This window comes from Drosophila sulfurigaster, chromosome 2L, assembly GCF_023558435.1.
Source record: "Drosophila sulfurigaster albostrigata strain 15112-1811.04 chromosome 2L, ASM2355843v2, whole genome shotgun sequence".
Classification (NCBI taxonomy): domain Eukaryota; kingdom Metazoa; phylum Arthropoda; class Insecta; order Diptera; family Drosophilidae; genus Drosophila; species Drosophila sulfurigaster.
Genome location: NC_084881.1, coordinates 9,293,723 through 9,312,548, shown reverse-complemented (window position 1 = coordinate 9,312,548; position 18,826 = coordinate 9,293,723). Strand labels below are relative to the sequence as shown.

The 18,826-nt window shown below is 37.5% G+C and overlaps 1 protein-coding gene across 6 annotated transcripts in view; it reads right to left on the bottom strand.

Moving 5' to 3' along the window:
* Positions 1 to 18,826, bottom strand: part of LOC133850667 (mucin-5AC) — a 99,491-nt gene that overhangs the window by 31,517 nt on the left and 49,148 nt on the right. For 2 of the 6 annotated variants that reach the window (XM_062286815.1, XM_062286816.1), the window contains exon 1: positions 15,879 to 16,399. The exons of 2 other annotated variants lie outside the window; for them this stretch is intronic. The gene's annotated coding sequence lies outside the window, so the exon portion shown is untranslated. Of the gene's footprint in view, positions 1 to 15,878; positions 16,401 to 18,826 lie in introns of those variants that run through there. 2 more of the 6 variants (XM_062286812.1, XM_062286813.1) reach the window with 2 other exon arrangements.

Genomic DNA, 18,826 nt, shown 5'->3' with positions numbered 1-18,826 from the left:
TAAGTGTAATCAAAGCATTCATTTTGAGTCAAGAAATCATTTTATTTTTTTTCTACTCCCTCTTTCAATTGCACTCAATTCCCAACTCATCCATCATTAATCAATTTCGCAACTCGTTATGGATGATTTGCTGAACGTAAAGTAAAGAAGAAAGAAAAGAACCATTGAAAACAATCTTCACGCGTTGCCACGCCCACCATTCGAAAGAAAAAAACGCCGTCAAACAATCAAAATGCGCAAACTTTTCATTTTGACTTTCACTTTGAATCCTTCGAGTTGTCTGACAAAAGTTTCAAACCCTCAAACTGCCAACATATTGCAAAAAAACAAAAAAAAAGAATAAGCGAAAAGAGCAGGCCATGAATTTTCATCTTTTCGACCACACATTTCGCTGGCATAAACTGGCAATGGCAAAATGGCTTAAAGTTTTGTTGCAAAAAAAAGAAGACCAGCCATAATAACCAAGTTAACGATGCGCCAATGGGGCAGGAGTATTACACGAATCGATGTGGGATACTCTCGTATCATATATTCATGTTCCTGTTCGACAATAACAATAACCATGTTATGTGTTATTTATTTATTTTGCCGCTGATTGCATATGGTTCCATTCGGATTCGGTTTGCTTTCTTTGCAACTTCTTTTGCAACTTTTCAGTTTGGGGCTTTTGTTTGTTTTAATGTTGGCACATGCAATTTTGTCGTAAACACGCAAATTAAAAATGGTTCACTTCTTTTTTTGTTGTGTTTTTTTTTTTTTTGTGTTGGTGGGTTGTGTTGTAACCTTAACATTTGCCGTGGTGGCCTCTGCGAGGTTGAGGTTCGCTTAGCTTCGGCTTTGGGTTTTGGGTTCGGTTCGTCGTGCCAAAGCCGAACAACACATTCAACAAACATTCAGGGTCATAATAAGCGCTAACATATCCTTTTAAGCCAATGGCGATCCCTTCTTACCTAAATTTCACTTCCTCAGCCGCTTCGCTTTGTCCCAACTCGGTTTGGTATTGTTCTTTTTTTTTGCTTTGCTCTTTGTGTACAATACTCGCAAGTGGCGACAATGTTTAGGCCCTTAAAACACTTTGTTGTTGGGCGTGTGTTTATATAACAATTTGTTGATGCCTTTTGGCCCGGCACACGCACTCAAGGCTAATTAAAACTCTGGCCCCGGCAACGCCCCAGCCAAAGCACAGGGCGCCCGCAGTCGTCGCTCCATAGTTGGAGCATATAGCCCAGATAGTTAGTAGTTGGCCCAAATGCCAAATGCCCTGGCCGGGTGCTGCTGACGTGTTGCTAGTTCGTTTAACTAATGATTGCAATAATACAATTAGCTGTATATGCCTGAGCACGTGTACAGCCAAATATTTGTAGAAGCATTCGGGTCGTAAAGTTCAAATTTAATTTTACTCCTAATGCAAAAACCTAATTAAAGATAAGCACATAATTGTTTTGCAATACGAGTATTGCTAAAATATTAATTCCCCAATTCATTACACGGTATTAGCATTAATCCTCCTTAAAGTGCAAGCAATTACGCGAAAGATAAAAGCGATGAGACAAAAGCTTCGAAATTATTTAAGATATATGTCACAATAACTAGCTGCAGCTTAAGAACCTATTGAATTTTGTAGTCAATGGTTTATTTATCATTAAATATAGATATTAGTATACATATATATTTCGGTATATTTATGCAGTATATCTTTTGAACGTTATTAGCTTTATGATTCCTTTGAGTTTTATTTAAAATGCAAATAAGTTCTCAAAATACTAAAACAATTAGAATAAACTTAGAAGTTATCAGGGAATTTTTTTTTGGTATGTTTAATACTGTAGTTGTATTCATTAGTTGAGAATCTGGCATATGTTTAGTATTTTACGGTATATTTTAGATACATTGTCACTTGAAATATGTCACTTTTGGTATATTTCAGTATTTTTTGTATATTTGTATATAGTATGTATCGACTATTTTCCATCTTCTTTTGAGAGATATTTAAAATGCAACTTATTACGCGTAAAATAAAAACTAAAAAAATAGAGCATTTACTCAAAATATATGACAACAACGTATATTTCGTATTTATGGTATATTTTGAATGTAGTACTACATCGATATTTTAAATAAGCTTGACTTTTGGTGTATTTTAGTATTTATGGTATATCGGTTTTTATAAAATGGTAAAAGCTTTAATCTACCTTTGAATGCAATTTAAAATTCAACGAAAAGTAAAAACAAACACTAGCGATTGTGCGAATATTAAATTGGATATCTAACGCCAGAAGGTTAATGAAGGAATTTTTACAATTGGTGAAGTATATTTTGCGTGTTGACCACAAATTAATATGGCTAACGAAATGGCTGAGAGCCAGGTAATATGAATTTAGATGACAGCAATTAATGCTCTGAAATGGCGCATTCGCAACAGTCGTAAGCTGGGTAAAAATCAATACAATGAGTATTGCAAACAAATAGCAATTTGTGGTACAACAAAAGGCGTTGGCTTACATTCAGAGCGTCGGTGTAAAATGCGGGCAACAAACACTGAGTAACCGAAAAACACGGCCCTAAATTATGCAAGTTAGCTAATTACAGTCTGATGCTGTTGGCTGTTGTTGGTTGTTGGTCAGGCGTGTGCCATTATAGTTAAAAAAGTCCCCACAATTGTTTTGCGGCAAACACAACACACCCACACGCATTGAGAGCCAGTGAGGGGGAAGAGTGAACGGGAGAGGAGGGTAAGCACAAATACACACACTTACAGAGGAAGGCATGAGTCAACTTGTGCATAGTTACGCAAATCGAGCAAGCCGACTGGCCACAGGAGACATTATATCAAGCGTCTGCCAGTCAGAGTCAGACAACGCGGCGTATACGTCATGTGAGCTGCCAAAGGAGCAGCAGGCAAAAGGTAGCAAACAGCAGGCAGCAGGCGGCAGCAGCACAAGCGATTCGCTTTATTCATTCATGGCGCATGAATATCTAACAGCCACACAACCACACAAAAGTCACCACCTCCTCGGCTTTCTTCTCTCCTTCCGCGACAACAAAAACACATACGTCAACAAGCGAGAGCATTCCAAGAATCATTTGGATAAAGTTTCCCGTTATTTGTTCGCGTTAAATAGAAATATGCAAATTGAAACAAAGCATAAGCATTGATCATGGAGAAGTTTGTCAACAAATTTGAAAACAAATGGTCGTAGATTTTAAAAAACGAGATTTCGCATTGCAGAACACGTGCGATTAAGTCATTCATGCGTCAGTTTGCCCGTGTGTGCAATGCACACACACATCCATACATAGAGTGAGGGAGACATGCGAACAGGCGGCACCCTGCCAGGGACCTGCCAATGGCTGCCGTCAGACCGCACACACACACACAGACACATATACACACAGTCTCTTAGTGTAGTGGCAGCTGTGGCACGTAAAGTTGTCTACGCAGCAGCAGCAGCAGCAGCTTTCAATGCCGCCGCCGTCGCTCTGCTCACTCTCGCCGCATTTGGCTTTTGTGTGTGCACCGCTTGTTGAGATTGAAATTAAAATTTAAATTTATTTTAAGTTGACTTTTGTGGCAGTTTGGCCATCGTTTTATTTGTTGCCAGCCAGCTTTTTTTTTTTTTTTTTTTTTTTGGCCTACGCCACGTTTGCGTTGAACGTTGCACACACGAGTAGCTGCTGCTGCCTTTGAGGGCCTTTCAAAGTTACTCTTTGTAGGCTAATTTAGCGTGAATTAACTAAAGTTTGTTTGCCCTGCCAGTTGCAGTTGATACTCTTGTTTTTTTTTGGGTATGTTTGCGAATGCAAACAATAATAAATGCTCGCGAATATATAAATATTATTTAATTTGTATCATATTAAGCAAGAGAATAAATGAATCATTAATTCGAATATATCAAACAGTAAATTAAAAGATGCAATCATTTTCCATTGCAAGATATTATATGGGTAATGTAGAGACCTTTTTTTAATGGAAAATAAACGCTTCTCTCGAGTAAATAACTTCATGTTAATTTAAATTAAAAAATTGTACAATAAGAAATTATTAATTGAAGAAACATTATGTGCAATTTTCTAGCTCACAAATTTACTATGATCAAAGTAGAGAATATTGAACATATTCATTAGTCGAGAGGTCTTCATTAATTTAAAATAAATGCTCTTGTCTTTAATATGCATTATACTGTAATTTCAGTTATTTACAATTTGTATTTTTTTTTTTATACATATTTTATAGGGAAAATGCAATATAAAACATTTTTGTTCGGGAGTCGTTAATCTCAAGACTTCAAAAGGGCACATTTAGAATAAAAGTGAACCACAACTTATTATTAAAATCAATTTCACCTTTTGATACTCAGGCAGTTCTGTGCATGGAATGATTGAATAATATCTGCACACTGAATATGCAATCTACAGGTTATTGACTTTACCTGCGCTGATATTATCATCATTATTATGTTGCGACTGTCTATTTTTCAATATTTTTGCTGCCTACACACGCACACACCATACTACAATATATAGTCAAGAGTACATACAATCCTGTGTAGTAGTGGTAGTGGATATGTTATTGAGCACTTATTGACAGCACTCGAGGGCGCCAAATTTTGTACAATTTACTACAAACAATTTCAGAGCCATCGCCATGCAAATTTGTCAATAAAATTGACACACAAACACAAACACACACGCTCTCGCTCTCTCTTTCTCTCTCACATATAAATGTGCAGGACCAAGGACTCGGGGGGGGAATTGAATGGCTGACAGGCATATGGAAAAGACAACGTCCTTTTATGGAGAAGTATGTAGGGAATGCTTATAACCAGTCAGAGCCGGAAATATTATTGATTATCGTAACGTTTAACATTTTTTTTCTCCTCTTATTCTATTATATTATATCATTTCCATTTATTACTCAACCATTCTCTTTCATTTTTTTTTTTGTGGCACGCGCTACATGTGCAAGAAAACATATCAATTTGATAGCAACTATTTGAGGCTGGTCTGCTCCGCTTTCGTCGCCCCGTTTCTGGTATTTTTGGCAACAAGCCGTTTGATTTCTTATGTAAGTGGGGCAAATGGCAAAACGCAACTTGCTTGTTACAGTTGTTGTTCCCATTGTTGCTGCAGCCCTAATAAGCCGCTATCTGCACCGCCCCTTCTTCCTACCTCTTTCTTCACGCTGTCTGTTCCTATTTCAGCTCTTTGCCTGTCTACTTCCGTTTCCGTTTGCGTTGTTTTTTTTCTTCTGTTCGTTCGCCAACACTTGAAGCAGACAGTACGCTGTTGGCAAGGGCGCTGTTTGTTGGCAAGCGAAGGGAATTTGGTGGAAGGGTTGGATAGGGGAATAGTGGCTGTCATTCAAAGGTTTTGAGTTGATATCAAATTTAGGCACATTTTTAATTAAAGTGTTAGCCAAACAGCTGACTGACTAACTAACTAACTGACTTTCTGCCCAACTTACTGATTGAATGACGGAATGACTGACTGACTCTTTCACTGAGTGGCATGCAAGGACCGTTTTTTGGCACTTCAAAAGCGGCGAATTGAGTGTTGCCACTGACATTGAGTGGTTTCCTTGAAACATGGCAACTAATAATTTGTTACACATTTCTAGCAAGCGTTTCATTTTAATTTTACTAAAATTTTGCGTACAAGACACATTCTATATTTAAACATTTTAATTAACTTTAATGATATTGCGTTACTTATTATTTGTAATAAAAGTATGTAGCTCCAATTACGAAATGTTTTTAGGAATCAATGCTTTGTTGTACCTTTCCTTAGAAATTCAAAGAGTTATACCTGAAACGTTGGGATTGGGACTAAAGTGAACAAGTAAGAAGGCTACAGTGAGATAACAAATAACCATTTTGAATAATAGCCAAAGAGTGCGTTATTATTCTTAGAATTTAGTATCTTATATACCACAAAAAAACTAAGGTATACCGAAGAATATGTGTCATTTTTTATATTCATATAGTACTGCATTCAAGATATACCACATAGTAAAAAATATACAGGATTGTCAGACTTAGACCCGTAGTAAGTAGACATTATTTGACTTAGAAAAGTATTTCCTAAATAACTTCTATAATTTTTATATTTTTGTTTTTTTATCGTTGACCGAAAATCGACTAAAGCTTTAAAATTGCTCATGCAAATATAGTTAGAAAATAAATTACTAAAAAAAAATAGATAATTAAAAAAACAAATAATAAATACAAAAAAAAAAAAATAAATAATCTAAATACACACATACAAAAATGAATAAATAATTAGAAAGAAAACTGGTTAGTATTTCAGTTCAATTTGAATTTGTTATAAAAATTTATTGATTATTGCTTTTAATATTTGTATGTAAAGTATAAACTAACTTACTAACATAACATAAAACCCAAGTTGCAAAAGCTTTAACATAAATGAAAACATTTTTGCCCGAGCTGGATTACGTATACGTAATATTGATTGCTTTATAGTCAAGCGTAAGTTATGGCATCGAACGCATATACATTATATCATTTGCTATCATTTCTGCTTAATTGAAGCCGTTATGGCCCCCGCAGTGAAAGAGGAGCAAGGTAGAGTGCAATGTTGCGTAGAATGAGCCTTGGATTAAGACAAAGCACCTATGCTCGGCAACAGGCAGTCATGCAGTCCGGTTCAGGCTCAGGCTCAGACAGGCAGCACAACATAAAGCTAGCAACGGCAACGGCAACAGCGACGATGAACATAAATAACAACACCACAATATAGCAGCAGGAGCCATTGAGCAAAAAGCCATTGGACAAGCCTCCCAAGCCTGACGGTTGGCTGCCTTAAGGGGAGCAGTTTAAAGCGCAGCTAAGGGCGATCGTTCTCTGGGCATAAATGGCATAAACTACACCGTGAAGCGACTGTGTTTATTGCCTTTTATGTGCTGCCTTAATGGCTACATTTGGGCTCGGTTGGGGCCCAGTTGCCCGTCGCCATTTGCAAGTGAAATACAGTTGTAGTTCTCATCGCGTAGTCTGACGACAATCAGCAACAGTTTCCCAAGTGCTGACCAAAAAAGTGTTGCCTACTTTTGCGGGCAAGGATTGAAGCTGAATGCAAAGTTGCGGGTGTTCGGAACGTGACAAATAAAGTCTTGAAACTTGCTGTGATTTGCATCTTCCTGCCTGCAAATTCATTCAAGTGCTAAGTAAGCCTATAATGCTTAAGTAATACTTTTTAAGTTTGCGGTACGAGTATAAGCTTAATCTACCTTCGTTTCGCTAAATAAGTATCCCTTAATCTGCGCTCCATTTGCAACTTAATCGATTATTATAATGGCTATGCAAATGGAAAAGAATTATTATGGAATGGCTTTTACAAATTGTTGTCCATTGCCCATAAAGAAGAACAGTGTGTGTTTATCTGTGCAGCAGTTGGAAAAATTGCACTCGACTTTCCACTTGAAACTCGCAGTTGACTCTGCGAGCCAACCTTAGTTCTGTTTCACATTGTTTTCCTTTTTTTCTCTGACCGGTTTTCCTTGTTGTTTGCGTTTGGGTTTGTGTGTGTATGTGTGTGGGTGGCGTCAAAGGGTGTCTCGGAGAATTTATTTTGCATCCTTTTTGCATTGAGAACACATTTTGCAATTTATTTTGCTTTGTGTATTGAGGTCAGTTTTGCCGGAGCCTCCTTTGTTGACCAATAAAAAATGAGGTTAGTTCTGTTTAGACAGCATTGCTCGAAGGCAGGAGAAGGCGACGACGACGGCGACGGCGACGGCAGTATAAAATCAGAAAATCAGAAAAAGAAAAATATTATGCATAACCTTTTTTGGCCGCAACAAAACAAAAGGCGCACACACAAACACAAACAATGCCTGGGTCAGGTCAGCATGAAATGCTTGACATATTGACACACTTGGCGTATGATTGATTTTCCAGATTCAACCCTCGTCATCCAGCCACACCCTTGACCCTTTTACGAGTATCCCACACACTCATAATTGGCATTTGAAATATGCTTAGTAATTAATACTCAGACCAGTCGCAGCACTTGTTGAATCAACAGAAACTAAATCGGCATCAGAAACGTAATGGGAATCCAAATCACATTCACCAGCTAGCTGTTTGCTTTTGAAATCCCAGTTCAGCCCCAGAGTGGCATGCTACATGATAATGCCACAATGTGACTGGCAGAGCGACCAATAAATAATAAAATATGTAAACAAATAGATTGCTATGTAAATACTAAATCGAATGGCAAACAAATAAGTAGCAACAACCTGAACCTGAAAACCTCGTCATTGTCATTGTTATCTATCCTACTACAACACAGCGTGTCCTTCCGCCTCCTCTTCCTCCTCGCTTTTTTCGGTGTCTGCTCCCTCCTCCGTCTCTATTGACAATGTTGCTGCCAGTCAAAGTCAGCAAGGCAGCCAGGTGAAAATCGGAAAAGCAACGCGTTATGCAAATGTTGAATGTAAAATGGAAAATGCTATCTTGTTGACGTTTTGTTGTACATTCAACATGAAAATGTCATGTTGACCGATCTGCTCCCCGCTCCCCGCTTTCCCCTTTATCCCAGTCAACGAATAAAGCTTCTGTGATGTGTACTTTATATTTAAATGTAGTTGTACATTTGATATTTAGACATGTTCACAGAAATCTGAATTGGGTCAGGTTAACTATTTAAAACACGAATCAATTAATATAATTTGCTTAACTTTAAAATCACACACTATTTTAGAACAAATATTGACATTCAAATAAAAATATGAGCTATTAGTAGTTTTTCTAACACCTAAATCTGAGAGACTCTTAAGAGAGAGAGAGAGAGAGCAAAAAATATCAAATAACAAGTCTTTTAATGCTTCATTTTCAATACATATTATAATAACTACAATGATTATGATTCCTGAAAATTTGCTTGTGGTTAGATAAAACACTTAGCAGTTAAGGTCAAGAAATACTTTTGTATGCCAAATAATGCCTACAGCAATAGAGTCTTAGCTGCCTTGGCTAACAATCTGGTATGTTTAATACTCTTTAGTAGTATATCAATATACCAAATATATGCTGTGGTATACCTTAATATTTTTTCCGGAATATGAATAAGGAATATTTTAAGAAAAATACCGCACCATTAAGCTTTTATTCAGAATGGGTAACGGGTATTTCACAGCCGAGCACACTCGACTGTAGCTTTGTTACTTGTTTCTAAAATTAGACAGACAGCTAGTCGAATGATTAGACCGAATATATCGAACATCAATTTTGACCTCCAAAATGTTGCTGCAGCTGCAATCTGATTTGAATCTATAAGTGACTTTGTCTTTGTGTACGTCAAGTGAGTGCAAATGAAGTGCACTTTGAGAGCCATCAACGTCATTGGCGATGGCGATGCTAAGTACAGCACATGCAACATGCCACATGCGGCACGTGTATCTGGGGAGAACATAACCCAATTAGTTGATACTGCCCAACAACATGGTAGCAGAAGATGTCAATTCATTTTTGGTGTTAGAAACAGCGACGTCGTTTTGAGCTTGCCACAAACGATTTCAATTTGCATTTTACATTTGCGTCACGCTCAACGTTGCTTTTTTAATTATTTTTATAACCGAATTTACTCATTTTAAATGCAGACAACGCTCAAAAGTATAAAGCACAATGCAGAATGTGAAATGCAAAGTGCAGAATGCAGAATGCGAAAGACAAAAGTCTTGAAAATGCAAATGAACAAATGAAATGACCCTGGCAGCGTTGGAGGGCACGACACACACTTGAGCTTGAGGCGCTGTAGCAGCGTTGCAGCCTCCGGCATAGGGAAAGGGACTCAGCACCGACTAAAGTGAACCCTGGACTTATAATCTAACTACCTAAAAAAACTGTATTGAATTTAAATATGCTTCGTAAACTTTAAATTTGTTAGCTTTTCAAAATATTTGTCTTAGATTCGTGTTCGATTTGGCGACTTACATAATTTGTGTATGCCCTTTGGCATTGTTTACTTGTGTAGGGTATCTAGAAAAGCCTCCAAGTAGGCGTAGAGTGTTTGCTTCCTGGCACACAACAACAACACAGAGAAGCAGTGTCAACAGCTTTGAGAGTGTGTTTGTGTGTGTAGACTGCGCTCATAAGTAGGCTAGAGTCAGCGCCTTGACTTGGGGGCTGCAGGTGGAACCTCAGAGAGGGACTGAGGGACTGAGGGGCGAGGGGCACTGTCGTAGATTGCGCAGAGCAATGAAAACAAAGCAACACTTAAAAGTTAAAGCAAACGGAAAGCGACTTGCTAAAGACCTCTGAAAAGCGGGGAGAAGGGAGACTTTCGCATTTTTGGGCTGTATATTGACTGAAGCGATGCTTAGCAGAAGAAGCTGAGAGCCTACGCTCTGTAAATTAGGTGCTTAGTCATTATGGCTTGTTGGCATTTTGAACAGAAACCATGAGACGTATTTTTCGAGGGTTTGCAAGTGTGCTTCACAAGTAAAGACGAGACTCTAGAGCGAGTGGAAATGTTGACTGCAAAACATAATGTAAAACGTTGCAGTTCTCTCTCCCTTTCTTGGTATTTTGGTAAAGGTTCTTCAGTGCGAGGCTTTACTGTTTTAATTACACAAGCACAGAGTGCTGTCTGTACTGCCAGAGGATAACTCTGCTTTATTGGCTGTATCGTGAACTAGCCAGTGACAGCGTGTTTTAAAGGCTGTTGTCTTAGGCAACATTTGCTCAACCCCTTGGCACGGCTTTTGTGGGCTTAAATGCAAATTCAAGCTAATAAATGACAGGCCTATCTTCATATCTATCCACACAAGCTAAGGCCATAAACAACCTCAGGCTGGGGAGACGCGACGACTGATGGCTAAAAGAGTGAGCTGAGCAGTCAGCTCACTTCTGGCCTGCTCTTGTCTGTCTGAGCTGTACGAGTATGAGCTGATTCATTAAAAAACATTTGCGCCCCCGATAAGCGTAAATTTGCCAAATACAAATAATCTTTTTGCTTTCGACCACCTAATCCGAGCTGAGATTAAAATCTCAACAAACAACTGGCCTAAAACCTGATAAATGTGCTAGCTACAAAAAACTTTAACGAGCTGCTTGAAATTTATACATTTCAATTCCTAAAGACCATATGCAAAATAATCATTGAAGCGGTTGTTATAGCACATCGAGAGCCACTCAGAGAGTCTCTGCAAACTGTTACGGCGCATAGATTTTTATGACCCCGTTGCAAGGATCTTAACACTCCACTGCGCCCATTCTGGGACAGAGCTCCATTGCATCTCGAGTTGTGCAAAGTTTTTAAGTGCTGCACATTGCCTGATTGGCTGCTTCTGCTTGTGATTTAAGCTAATTGCTTCCATACATAAGAGGCAGAAGGAGAGGGAGGAAGAAATGGAGACTTGAAGACGGTTCAGTACTTTTCATTTAGTGCTGCATTTCTCTCCTCTCTCTCTCTCTCTCTCACACACTCTGCTTTTATGCAACTAACAAAGTTTACAGTTTTAATATTATTTCTGAAGTATCACTTAACTAAGTATTATAAATCATTTAAACTTTAAACAATTTTTTTAACTTTTTTTTATATATTTACTAATTTTCAATTTATATTTTCTTTCTTTTCAAGTAGGAATTGCAAGAGGTATAAACAAATATTTCGTAATTTATCCAAAAAATTGTCTTAGACTTTTAATTAAATTTATTGTAAGATGAAGATAATAATCTTAATATATATATAATAATCATAATATACACATAATACAAGCTGAATACGTTTGTATATGAAAAGTCTGGTATATTTTGCATTCTATGGTACAATTTACATGCTGTACTATATCAACATACCAAATATATCCTTTCGTTTATATTTCATATTTTTCGGTATGTCAATTAAATATATTTTTAACTTAATACTGCACTGCTTTGCTTTCATTTAAATTGGGTAGCGGCCAACTTACATTCGATTGTAACTTTCTAATGAATTTATGTTTTAAATTGAAAAACAAATATATTTCGAAAAATAATTCCTATTGGGTACAAGACATAATTATTACGGTATGGTAAGCAAAAATAGAACTGTCAAACCGATAGAATAAATAGCTATGAGTAAGAAATGTGAAGGCAAAGAGGAAATGGCTAAATCTAATAAGTAAGTCAGCAAAGAGGAACGCAAAGCGCAAACAAACTGCGCCGCATTTATCTCAACCGCAAAAATGTCTGCCATATTTCATTTTAAATGCAGCACCTGCAGCTCAGACAGCCTTCAGCTTCTTCTTCCACTTCTTCTGGCCAGGACCAGGCTCAGGCTCAGGCACAGGCAAAAATAAAATAGAAAAAATGAAAGCAGCAGACCTCGAGAGCGAACGTTGAAAACAAAATGTCAACGATAGAATGTTGGGCGTACACACCAGAGGTAGAAAGTGAACAAAAAATGCGACTAGCAGATATCCTCTACTTAGTAGAAGCTTTATAAATATGAAAAATGTTTTAAAAGTATAAAATTCCTTTTTACACAGTCCCTTTCTTGCATATGATTTATATTGTAGGGTATAGAGCAGGCAAAAAAGTAGGCAAACTGAGAAAAAAAAAGATGTCGACCAGCATCTGTAATCAACAACATCAGCATAAACTTAACTGAAACAGACAAGAATAACACAAACACACACACAAACACACACACACTTGCCCACAGCCGTCGACAGGATGCGTATGTAACATAGAACTCGGGAAAAAATCCGTGCAAGTTTTCTGCCTTTTTTGTTGTTGTTGTTGTTGTCGACGACGAAGACTCGCGCCTACAACAATAGCGAATAGGGTGCGAGGGGCGTGGCAACGCCCAGCAAAGACATATCTAATAACATTAAGTAGTTAGTTGGCGCATCGTTTGAATTATGACCACGTTCGCCGACGCAGCCTGCGTTCCTTTCTATGAGTGCTTGCACACAGCCCACGCCAAAGCTAACGCAAACGCTTATGCCTTAGGCATGACACACACACACACACATGCGTTTGATTCCTGTGCGTGGCTGTGGTTGCTGCTGTTATTGTTATTGTTGACTACTTTGCACTATTTTGGCTGCTCGACCATGTGGCTAAAATTGAATTTTGAAATATGGTTCGCATGCACGAAATGGAGAAACGAACAACGAAGGAAGAGAAGAAAACGGAATTCTTGTAGGTCGACTGACCGAAGAGGCACGCCAACAAAATTCCCAAAAGGCGTGGGCTTCAAGGTCACATACATGTGTCCCTAATGAATTTCTCTCGCTCAGCATAAATATTCTATTGAATTCTGTTACACTTTTGGGCGTAATTGGGGAAATCCATTGCGGATAAGCCTCAACGTTGAATTTCAGTTGAGCTTGACTGAATAAACGCACTTTTTCAATGTCTTCAAAACTTGTTAGGATAATTTTAAAAGTTTTAAGAATTCGCAAAATTTAGTTGAGTGAGTTTTAAAAGCTTGTGGTTGCAACAAGAGCGAGTGAAACATTTACGATAATGATAAAAGCAAAACTTAAGAAGAGATAGTTTAAATTCAACAAATTTAAGAATTGAACCGAAAAATTTAGAAACTTTTTATAGTATGTTTATAGTTGAAATTTTAAAATACGCCGAACTCGAGAATAAGTGAAAAAGTACTGAATATATATTAAACTACAGATTTACTTAAATTTAAATGCCATTTAAAGTCATCGCCATGAGCTGTTTGTAAAGTTTTTTTTTAACAAATAAAAACTTCAGAATTACACATGAAAAAGTTTTTCAATTTTTTTGTTTGTATTTTGCATTCTACAAAGGACTCTGCATATTTCATTTCAAGGATCTCTTGTAACTCAGCACTCAGTAAAATTATTATAATATATATTATGAAATTTGTGCAGTGCTTGAAACTGCAGCTACACGTGCTTTAAGGTTGCCACGCTGCCAAAAAGGCCAAAGGTAAGTCAAGGCGGTGTCAGCAGAACCACCAGCCAACCAGCCAACCAGCCAGCCATCCATTCACCCACTCAGTCATCCACTCAAGACCTGAAGCCATGCTCAGCACTTCAAAAACAGACATCACACCACAGCAGGAGGTGGAAAACATGTGCTGACAAACAACACCTGAACAAAGTTGTCTCAACTAACAGAAACTGAGATATGGCCAAAAGAAATATATTTCATTTTTCATTCGCATTCGCATTTACATTTGCATTTTTCCCTTCTTCTTTTTCTTCTCGACTATATAATATATGGAAGAACGCCTTTTACTGTTGAGCCTGAGAAGGTGGGTCCTCTAATTAAGTGGCAGATATTAGCGTAATTGGTTGTAAATGGGGCAGACCTCTTGCTTGCTAGCTCGCTCGCTCGGTTTGTGGTAACAAATTAATGTCGCATTACGTATACGCAGTGTATGTGCGGTGTGGTAACTAGCGGTGTTCGGTTACAGCTTGTTATAATTTGCAATTAATACACACAGAAGAAGAAGGCAAATTCTCATTTAAACAGTTCGCAATGCCAAAGGAGGTGGACTGAGTAAATATCGTAAAATCGATGCACGATTTTATCTGCATATCAACGTCGCTCTTTGTGTGGGTAATTAACTTATTTTCCAGTCACAACGCCCCCGCCTCCGCCTCCCAACCCCTCATAACATATACATATATGTATAAGTAAATATAATCACTTTTCACATTGGCTGTGGCTGCCACAGTTGCGGCTGTCATTATCATTTTTCACGCTGTCTTGTTGCACTTGTTGTTTTTTGTTTTGTTTTTTTTTTTTTTTTTAATGTTGTTTTTGTTGTTGGCTGCTATTCGCTGTTTGATGTGTGTTGTGGTTTTTGTTGTTGTTGACATGTGGCAACCATCCCCACATGTGAATCTACTCACACACACACACACATCCACACATACCCTTTATACGAGACAGCTTTTTTGTAGTTGTTTGCGCTTATTCGGCAAACTTTTCAATTTGACAATCTCTGCTTTGGTAACGAGAATATTTATAAGCGTGCTAAGTTTATATTTTTGTAATATTCTGTTTGAAGTGAGATAATTATAATTTAATGTTAATAGTTTTAGCTTGTCTTCAAATGTTAAAAAATCATTTATGAATTTACAAAAAATTGACTTTTATGTTCATAAAAAGTTTGGAAAAATAAAATATTTTTATATTAAAATATTTACCGAATTTAATGAAAATTAAAAGCTTAACAAATAATAATGAAAAACTTTCAGTATAATAAAAAAAACAGCGAGGATCATTTAAAGTCTCAAATCTAATTTCAGTTTAAAATTTAATTTAAATGAAATTTAAAGAAAAATTATCAATCGAATTTTGTTTTCCTTAACTCTCAATATTCTTTGTCCTTTTTAATTTGTATATTTTTAATTAAATGGTGCTTGCATTATTTTTGTTATTTTTTTTAAAGTTATGTTATACAAACTTGGATTTATAGTATTTGTATATAATAATATTTTTATTATATTTTAATTTATATATTTTTCAATTTAAATTCATTTATTGTAGTGATTAATTATGGGTTTTCATTGATTTATGATTTCAATTTCAGAAATCGTAAAGGCATATAAATTTCCGTGTAATTTGAATTTCGAAATAAAATGGACACACAACAATCGTTATTAAGTGATTTTATTTTTATTTTATTTGGAGTTTGTATTGATTTTGATTGACTTTATTGTCGCTGCTGTTGTTGTTCTGCAAATTGTGCAAATTGACAGTTGTCAGTCATGCATCGCCATTTGCCAGGACACAAGGATAATAGGCCGAATGGACGACACTTTGTGGGAAGATATATAGTTTGCAATGATTTGTTATTGTCGTTGCAAGTTTTTTAGTGGTTGTTGTTGTTATTGTTGACTGTTGTTGTAGTAATAATTAATAAGACATTACTCGTACATTTGCATTGTAATTGAAGCATTATTATTTATTATGCAGAGGACTCGCATCGGCAGCCTTTTGTCTGGTTTTAATTATTAACAAGATTTGTTGTAAGGCGATTTGATTTACACAAAACTATTTCTAAGGCATAAAACTCAATTGCGAATTTACATTGCGAATTGCACTTTGAATTGCACTGAATTGAACAACTTTGCTTTTTTTTTGCGAGTAGAAAAAAGTGTAGAAATTTGTTGTGTTTGTTTTTGTTTTCCCTTTTAATCTATATATGTATATATATTTTTTATTTTTCTCATGGTAGTAGTTGTTGTTGTTCGTAGTCTAACGGCAACGCGACGCGGCGTGCAAACTGCAGGCGAAAAGACGGACCAACGCTCCTTGTGCTTGGTAGCCCAGCTGCTGCTGCTGCTTGTGCTGCTGCTGCTGCTGGTGCTGCCGCGGCGACGACGGCGAGGACGACGACAGCGAGACACGCGCGATGTACCACAACAAAAAACACGACTGAGCCGTCCAACGGCCAGCAACGAATAACGAACACGAAATTGAAAGCGAAGCCGACGACGCACCGTAGTAACTCAGGTTGAACGAAATTGAAAGGCATTGGCACGAAGTGGGTCGCTCGCTCGGTTGTTCAGTCAGTCACTCGGCCTCTCATGACTCTGCTCTGCATTGCAGCAGGCAGCAGAAGCAGCAGAGCGCGCGCTTTGTTTACATGCCCATAGTCACAGTCACACGAAGTTGAGTCAGGTAACTACTGAACGTGCTGAACGTGCTCGTTAAAAGCTTCGTTCGCACTCTCTCAGTCAGCTGTGTGTGGGCGTTGCTGTTGTGTTCGTATACTGTTTGTCCTCTCTCGAAATACCCTTGCTCTCTCACTCTTCCTCTCAGTGTTGTGCTCTATCTCTCGTTCGCTGGCAGGCAAACAGCTGTTTCTATGCTTTCATTGCTTTGCCCCAATTTGCTGACATTGCTAAGGCCGCCTCTCAAAAGCTTTCGACTGCAATGAGAGCAACTCATGTGCTTGCATGTTATCCTAGCTGACATTGTAAACATGACCAAAATGCATGTTCCCTAAGGTGTGTGCGAATGTGTAAAAGAGTGTATGATTGTTTATGAGTGTGTGCTCGTGTTAGGTGTGTGTGCGCTTATGTTTGTCTGTGTGTGTGTGTGTGTGTGCGAACGTGGGTGTAAAGCCGCATTTGACGTGTCAGTGCCACATTCATTTGCATATTTGAGCGCATTTTCTGTCGTGTGCGTGGCACTGCGAAAGAGAGCGAAAGTGTGAGAGCAGGCGAACAGGAAAGTAGGAGAGTATACAATGCAAGAGAACGAGCGAGAGCGACAATGGGTGAACCGCAAACGAAATGCTTTGGGTCTCATGTGTAACGCAAAGATAAGTTCAACTTAATTAAAGTTTCAGAAAGGGACAAATCGCTGGCTGGCTCGAGACTGAGACTGAGACCGAGACCGAGACTCGAGTTGCATAAATTATGACAATTGGCCATGCGACTAAAAGATGCTTACAAGAACTTAACTACAATATTTATACGGATTTGTAATCATCTTTAGCTAATCTACATAAAATATCTTCTCATTTTCAAGTAGTCTTCGGGGACAGTTTGGTAAGTTTGCATGTTGTATGCATAGTTTAAATTAGATTACATTCTTCTGGGTAAGGTGTTAAAAATGTTTTTTTTGGGTATAATAAATAAGTTTAGGTTCCTACTTACAATTTTTACTTCAGAACAACCCAGCGGAATTAAAACATAGAAATTTATACCAAGATGATAATTTTTATTACTCTTATATTTCGATGCTAGCTGTATTTATTTTTATTTTCAGAAGAGCTGATGCTGGGCATCTCCTTGGCCTCATAAAACCATTGTTTCTTCTGCTTTTCATGATCCACTGCTGCTTGAGTGATGATCTCGGTAACCACCATCTCTTCCTTTTTTCGATCCTGTTCCATTGAACTATTTCTGGGACTGTAATTGCTGCGCACCTCCTCGAAGGCGGCGGGTTCGAGGCAGTACCAGATATGGGCCAGCTTGTCTTGGTGAGCTCAGTTATCGCTTCACACTGAACTGAACGTATTTCTTCCAATTCCATTGTAGCCCCAAATACAGTTGTCGCAATTCAAGGGAATAAGTGATGCTAACACCAGCAAATAATTTGATACTTGTGTATTTCCTATCGGCTTCCGAGTCAATTTCAGTTTTTATAAACAATTTGCACAGACAGAAGCCCAGTCTTACTTCCCACATCAACAAGTCGACTCATTTCACTCGCCTCTCAACTTGCCCCGTTCATTTCAATTTGTGTCAATTTTCAATAACGAATTATTGCGAGTACGAAGTGTGAAGTAAGCGAACAATTTGGCTCAGAACCCATTGAATGGCTAGGTCAAAGGCGCCGCATAAATCGCAGCCAGTTCATTAAAGGCTTAAGGGCTAATTGGACACAGAACCTGTGTGCTTTTGGAGAGCTTTTCATACCACCTAAAGCTCCGGCGCTTTACATTCTCCGCATGTTTCCTCAGATTCCTGAAGTTCATGCTGGTTGCTGTCCTCGCTAACTCCCAGAAACACTTATTGCATTAGAGTTACACCACTTTCTTGTGTGTTGTGGTAGGTTCGAAGACAGTAGGTCAGTAATGACTTATTATCGAACAAATCTACATTCCACACCATATTCAAAGAATTTAGTTCTTAGTTTTAAAAACCTATAAAAATTAGAGCTAAATCAAATTCTGGTTCTGATTGTGAGACTAAAAGGAAGCAGGAAACATTTTAATTTTAAAATAATTTCTGACTGCTAAATATATACTAAATTACAAAAATCATAAAACAATTATAATATTTATTTTTTTAAAGAAATTGCAAGAAGAAAAAATGAAATATAAGCTTAAACTTAAATTTCAAAATATTTAAATAATTATTAATTTTAAT